Source organism: Mus caroli, chromosome 18 (genome assembly GCF_900094665.2).
Source record: "Mus caroli chromosome 18, CAROLI_EIJ_v1.1, whole genome shotgun sequence".
In the NCBI taxonomy this organism is placed as follows: Eukaryota; Metazoa; Chordata; class Mammalia; order Rodentia; family Muridae; genus Mus; species Mus caroli.
The window spans coordinates 17,987,874-17,995,828 of record NC_034587.1 but is presented as its reverse complement, the minus strand read 5'-3'; positions in this window follow the sequence as shown (position 1 = coordinate 17,995,828).

Sequence of the window (7,955 nt, the reverse complement as noted above, 5' to 3'; positions counted from 1 at the left end):
CAGTGTCCTGACTCCACCTTAGTCCTAAATGACGCAGCACAATTAAACATTCCCACGTCACCTCTCGGCTCCATGTCCTTAACTGTGGTGTGTTATACCTTCAAAGGACTGGATTCGCACACAGCTTATTTTTTCATCAGCTGTAATCAGTTTTTGCATTCTGTTGTGTTTTATTTTTTTTACCCAAGTATGGTTCTCATGGTGTAGTAAATGACATTAGGCTTTTGTAAATTCTTGCAGAATATAACAGATCATTGGTTTTATAACACAGTCGCTGCTTTTGCATTCTGATGAGATTATTAGTAGCCTAGAATACAACATCTTTGCATACTGTTAGTTAAAAAAAATAAAAGTTTACTAAATGGTCTCTTGTCAACTGTATCTGAAAATCATTATAGTTTCTCTCTTTCCTCAACATGAGGGGCTCTTCAGCAAGCTGGTGGGTTATGTCAACATGAGGTTACAAAATTATTATCCTGGCTCTGTTTGTTTCACTGGGGCTTATGCCAGGCATTTATAGCCTTGTTGTAAAGCTCAGGAGTTACATGTTTGTACATCAGGTAGAGAACAACTCAGTGTTCATTCAGAAGATGCTGAGACCCAGTGATCTAGTGGTAGCTTTCCAAAGGGGTACACTTTGAGTGGGGAGAAGCCTCCAGGCTTTTCTAATGTCTCACTTCTCAATAACATGGATTCCCCTCTTTGAGGGCGTTTTGGCAGTCTCCAGTAGAGATTTTTAAAAATCACTCTATTAATAAAACTAAGTGGTTTTCCCTCTTAGGTCCACAGTCTGTAATGTAAATTGCATCCTTTGATATTTAAGGGGTATATGGTCCTCGGTGCACTTCAGCACCGCACTGAGCCAGGGTATGGAACAGAAGTGCCTTGCACAGAGTAGGAAGTAGAACCTGCCCTCCTCTGTGCTTCAAAGATGATATTTGAAAATTGCCTACTGCGTGTGCATCATCCTATATTCTTTTCCATGCTTGTCTCCCATGCATACCTCTTATCCACATTAAGATCATGACATTCTAAGCTCCAAATTGATACAATGCCAAATAAAAAGCTATCCAGTGAGCCATAATGGGCCTCCAGAAGTCACGGCATTCAACAGAGTCAATAATATAAGCTTTTAAATGCATAAATGCATATGAAAATGAGAGGTCTGATCTGCTCCAATAGTTCTGGCCTATCTCACACATAAAATGGTGTTTTTAATACCTGCTTGTATCTGGTTTGCATTTTACCTGGAAGCAGGACTGATTGGAACAATGGAGTCTGTAAAACCTTCAATGTCCTCTTTAGACAATTCCCCTAAATGACACTATAGAGAAAAAAATCCAGATCTCTCCCTTATTTGTGCTTTAAATAACACTATCTTTGTTGTTTATTAATATATAATTATATAATTCCCCCCTTTGTCCCTCCCATACCCACGTTGACCCTTGTGTAAATCATGGCATATTTTTCTTTCATTGTTATTGTTAGATACACACACTCACACACACACACACACACACACACACACACACACACTAACCTTTGTTTCCTTAGTGTACTTGTATGTATATGACTTCGGGGCTGATCACATACTATTGGATAACCTGTCAGGGTCTCCTCCCTGGAGAAGACCATTTCTCCCACTCTCAGCATACGTAGCTGCCTCTAGTTCTTTGTCTATAGGTGAGGCCCCATGAGATTTCCTCCTTCTGTGTCAGCTTTTATTTTCCTTTCCTCTGGTTTCCTGGGGCATCTTTGTTGTACTGATGACCCTTAAAAATGAATAATATCTAAAATTAGCATTATTCTCTTTGGAATTTTAAATGGACTCCTCAGGCTTTTTTCTGACAGTTCTTGTTAACATTTCCTCTTGTGTTTATTTATGATTCAAACTTAAACACCACAGTTCTTCCTTAAAGTGCTTACCCTTAAATAACTATGCATAGTTTTGTTAAACTAGATCATGTTAGAAAACTGAAATGACTTTTTAAAATTTCATGGGTCTTTGAGCAGGACTGGATGTGACTTCTACCTGGATGGGAAAAACAGCGGAAAGACCTACAGTGATGGTCCTCTGATTGAAGAAATACAGGGGAAGGGAGGGAGTGAGGGAAGGAGAGAGGGAGGGAGAGAAGAAGGGGTGGAGGGACAGTGGGGAGGGAGACAGGTTAGTAAGAAGAAAAGAAGGAGGAAAGGAAGGAAGGAAGGCTGATTGTGGCCTAACATATTTGATTATTTGCTGTGTGAGAGCTATTCAGATTATATATATATATATATATATATATATATATATATATATATATATATATATTTCTTGGTGTCAGAAGTCTTGAGAACACCACAGCAGACTGAGGAGATGGCTTAATCTACAAGCACCTGCCATGCAAGCCTAAAAACTTGAGACCATTCCCAGGATCCACGTACAACACCCATGTGTAGCAATCTGCACCTGTAATCCCAGCTCTGGTGGAGGTCACTGGCCAGTCAGTGTCTCAGCAAGTTCTACACCACAGAGAGTCCCTGTCTCAGTAAACAAGGTGGACAACACCTGGAGACCATCACCTTCCAAAGTTAACTCTGGGACATACACACACAAACAAACACAAATACCTGGGTACACATGCATGCATATGCATACTCGTACACACATGCACACAGCAATATGAAAAATGCACACACGTGTATATACACATGCAGGCACACATACATGCACATATATGTACACACACACACACAAGCCCCCATATGCACAGGAGTTTGCACACTAAAAATTTTTCCACCTCTCTGGTAGAAAATAAGTTTTGTCTTCATTAATTAGGTCTCCTTGTCCATGGACAGAAGACAATGTAGTTGAGGTAGTAAATATGAGTACAACAGGGTTTCGATCCTACTTTTCCCATTTGCTATATAATCTGTGGCACAGTATTTGACCTCTGAACTCTGTCAACAATGACAGTTGAGCAACTGTTGCAGCTACTTCATGTGTGTTCTGTGGGTTCTTGACACAGGATACCATTATGTTGTGTTGTAAGTACTAATGAGCTGCATATGCCATGGGTATTATTATGAGACTCCTAGCTCATGCACTTTTACTGTCTGACCCATGCAGTATCAAGAGTTGAGCTCCAACCAGAGCAAAGAGCAAGGTGTTTGGTTTTTTTTTTCCAAAATAAATTCCTTTCCTCTACCTAAGCCTTGTGACAACACAAATCTTGTCAAGTTCTCATCTATGCTACTTCACTTCACTGTCTATAAAGCCCTTTAGAAGGTGTCCCCTTAGCCTAAGGGTTGGTTCCCTTTTGGGTCCCAATCTGATACCTATATACCAGGTATTTACATTTAGTAGCAAAGTACAGTTATGATGTCTCAATGAAAATAGTTTTACAGTTGGAGCCACCACTACATGAGAGATGTATTAAAGGGTAGCCATGTTAGAAGGGTAGAAAACCACTGCTTAGCCCTTCCTGCTCCTCCTGCTTCTAAACTGAAGCTGCAAATGATGGGATCAAGTGATTTGAACAAAAGACTTCCATGTACATATCTACCCGTGGAAGTGGAAACTTGTCCCACTTACCGAGTGGGAGGTGACCCGCTCACGTCACCTGACTGTTTGAAGCTCTGCTGACTGTTCTGCCCTGGAGCTGCGCTTCTCATCTTTCTTCTGTGTCAATGAGTACATTGTGCTGCTTTTCTAGGTGCCAATCAGTGCACACTTGACTGATCTCCAGCAATTGCTAAGGTTATGAAAACCAAGACTGATTTCAGACCTGCGGGTTCTGCGCATTAATCCTGGGCTGGGAATGTGCAGCTGACCTGACTTTCCACAGTGCTGGTGTAAGTCTTCCTCTCTCCTCTCCTGCCACACACACACACACACACACACACACACGCACACACACATCCTTATATCCACCCACCTCCTTTCATAAGGAGAAATCTCTGGAGACTGCTCAGCAGTCAGAGCAGTGAGTGTCCTTCCATCTCTCCTCACCCACGTGGCAGCTCACAGCAATCTGTAAGATTCTGTTCCAGGAGATCTGATACCCTTTTATGGCCTCTGTGAGCACTAGGCTCATACACAGTGTACAGACATGCATACAGACAAAACATTCATACACATACAATGAAATTTTAAAAAACAAACAAACATACAAACAAAAATCCCACTGGAGACATGCAGTGAGCAATGGTGAGCAAGTATATATATTCGCAGTAAGTTCGGTGCCAGGCTCTCTGCAAAGTGTCAGGAATGTGAATTAAGCAAATCCTTGCTTTTGAATACACTGTTTATCTTAAACAGTAGCGGATAGACTCTCAAGAGGCAAGTAGTAGAATGAATGGCCAAAATAATGTTAGTGTTTGGTTGTTGGTTAGAGGAATGTAAGCAGAGTTCTGTAGCAGAGGGTGAGTAGAGCGTCTGCTTCGATGGAGGAGGCTGTGAAGGCCTCTCTGAGAAAGACACAAGAGAGGGCAAAAGAGAAGAAAAGAAAACTAAAGAAAAGGAAATTCAGAGAAGGAAGCTGGGCATGACGGTACACTTCTGAAACGCCAGCACTGTAGACACAAGCATCTAAAGCTCCAGGCTAGCCTAGGCTACATGGTGAAATCTTCTCTCAGGAAAAAAAATGAAAATGAATGAATAGAAAGGAAAGTGACAAGAAAGAATCAGGATCCTTTCGAGCAGGGGACAAGGCCAACTCCTGAAGTCGGAAACAACCAAAAACCATTCCGAGTCCAGAGGCTCCATCGAGCAGCAGTCTGTGAGGCCTTACCTGTGCATGTCAAGTAGCAGAGGGATACAAAGAGCCAGGATTTGGAGGGATTCCTGGGCTTGGGAAACCATAGCAATAGAAAGCCAACACAGGATGTGATCGAGACTGTCTGTCCCAACTGAATCTTCATCACCACTAGATCTAAATGCAAGGGTACAACCAATTGCAGACAGAACTTTGTCTTAAGTTTTCAATTTTATGTGTACAGGTATTTTGGCTGTAAGCATATCTGTACACCAGTACATTCCTCTTGCATTATGAATACCATAGAGATGTGGGCTAGGTGTTGTTGGCTGAGGGGTAGAGCATTGTTCAGCAAGACCTGCTTCCAATCCCCAGATGCATAAATAAACAAATAGATATTCCTAGGTTCTGTGCAAATGTGATGGCATTGAAAACAAAGGGCTTGAAAATCTTCAAAGTTTATCCACACGTCCTGGTACCCATTCCTCTTGGATGCCAAGGGACGAGTGTATGCAACATACAGACAGGTGGGGAAGGCAGATGAGGCCAAGGAGCTTTCCAGGAACTGGGACATGGAGTGCAGCAGGCAGAGAAGGTAGTCGTGCTAATTGATTGAATGAGGAGATAACAAGAATAGAAATAAACTTAGGGATGGGCCTCAGGAAGGAAGATGGAAGAACTAGAGCAATTCTGCGTCTTCCAGGCTCCTTGACTGAGTACTATCCTCTCAGAGAGGACAGAGCACTTCTCAAAGCTCCTGACAATGACATCGTGACATCTGAAGTCCCTATGCAGCATGTGTGCAGGAACCTCACAACTACTGCCAGTAGGGTTTTGTGTATTCTACCTCCCTGCTCTGGGAAAAGTCATACAGGAAATCCATTAAAGTACTCATCATCTTTTCTCAGATGCAGTTTGATCCTTTGTGCGTTTTATTTCATTTGTATATTAGTAGACTATGAATGTGAAGGGGGAAACCAAGGTCAGCCTCTGGTGTTGTTCCATTGATATAGGATCTCTCACTGGTTTGGAACTGGTCAGTAGGTTAGGTTGACTGTCCAATGGGTCCCTGATATCCTCCTGTTTCTGCAGCTCCAGAGCCACCACATCTAGCATTTTTATTTAGGTTCTGGGGGTCACACTTATGTCTGCATGTTTTCACAGTAAACACTTCACTGACTGGATTATCTCCCAACCCCTATATGCGTTATATATATATATATATATATATATATATATATATATATATNGTTATATATATATATATATATATATATATATATATATATATATATCATGATTGTTCCTCGATGTTAGTGTTAACATACAAAATTCACTTTATCGAATACTTACCATCAAACCTGAAGTACAGAAGGAGGTTTGGGTGAGATGACTTTTGAAAGGGCCTCTAAAGGGTGTCAGGCTGATCCTTGTGATCAGCCAAGGAATTCATGATCTATGCTGTAGTGAACAGTATGCTGTGCATTGGTAAGCACACTAGCATCACACAGGCTTCCATAGATATCAAAGTGAAGAAGACACTACTGCTAAAATACAAATCAAACACTGCCTCATGGATGAGGGGGGATACATCTGGGGGAAGACTGGAAGAAAAATTCCACAAGCACAACCCCATTTCTTAAAGAACAGAATCGCAACATGCAAATGTTATCAAAGAAAACTGTATAAAACATTGCAGGATCCATCCTGTCAAATGAATATAAGATGCTAATTGGTGGTGTATGTAGTCCCAGAGATGCTTGACATGCAAAGAGTGACTGAAGTACGACAAAGCATTTGTGTGGGCCATCTGGAAGGGCATACCACACTGCTGCGTGTGAAGAGAAAGAGCAATTAAAGAGACACTCCAGAAACCAAGATGGAAATAGGCCTGGCTCTGCATGTTTAAATCATTCACACTGATGGAGAAGCTGATGAGGAACCCCTTCACGCACCTAGACACTGCATACCAGATGCACCAGAAGCTGCTCTCTTCCGCATGCAAGTGACTGGCAGCCTGTCTTCAGGCTGGACATCTCTGCAGCCTTCCCAGGCACGGACCTGAGGTTCTCGAAGCTTCACGTGTGCTGAGGTTCTCGAAGCTTCACGTGTGATGCTTACTCCCAGAGACAGGTGTCTGGTGCTATTCAAAATCGAGTGTACACAGTCTTTAGATTCCTAAGGGAGAGGTCATACACACATGTACATGCACATCGATGTTTTCTATAATCAACAAGGTAATTTGCAAAATAGAAATGTTTGTTTCTACTCTATGTCTGCATGAAGAAAAAAATGCAAATATTCACCAAGAGTAAAAAACATAACAGTTTTGTTGATTTCGGCTTGTAAATTAATTAGACTAGACAGTAATAGATTCATGAAATATAGATTTTCCTAAATTTTGTAGAAATGAGTATCTCAGAGAGTAAAAAGACCTAGGGAATGTTTGAAACATTTGCTGTTGGGGCAAGTGGAGTGGTTCAGCAATAAAGACACTTGCCTACTTGCCTTCAAGCCTAACAATGTAATTTCAACATCCAGGATCTACAGAGTGGAAGGAGAAAACCATCTCCTGCATGTTGCCCTCTGACCTCCATATGTGCACTGTGACACATACGCACACACATGTGCACAAGGGCAAGAACGAAAAATAAAATATAAAGTTTAAACATTTATTAGTAAAGAACTGGCCTCATGCTTGAGAAGGGGCCATAAAATCTGTTCTAATTTTTGCTTCTCTCCTCTCTCTCTCTCTCTCTCTCTCTCTCTCTCTCTCTCTCTCTCTCTCTCTCTCTCTCTCTCCCTGGTGTATGCATTTGTTCATGTTCCTGTGTATGAGCATGTGTGGTTTTTATGCCTGTATATGTGTTCCTGTATATGTTATATGTATGTATATACATGCTGCCTGTGTGTGCAAGTGGTATGTATGTGTATGCTGTTGTGTGTATATGTATGTGTGTGTGTGTGTGTGTGGTGTATGCAGATGATCATCTTCCTATGTATGAGTCTGTGTGGTTTTTGTACATGTTTATGTGTTCCTGTGTATGTTATATATATGAATGTGTATATTGCCCTGTATGTGTATGTGGTATGTATGTGCATGTGTTCCTATGTATATATGTGTGTATATATGTGTGTGGTATATGCATGTGTTCATGTTCTTATGTATGACTTTGTGTGAGTATTGTACATGGATATGTGTTCCTGTGTATTCTATAT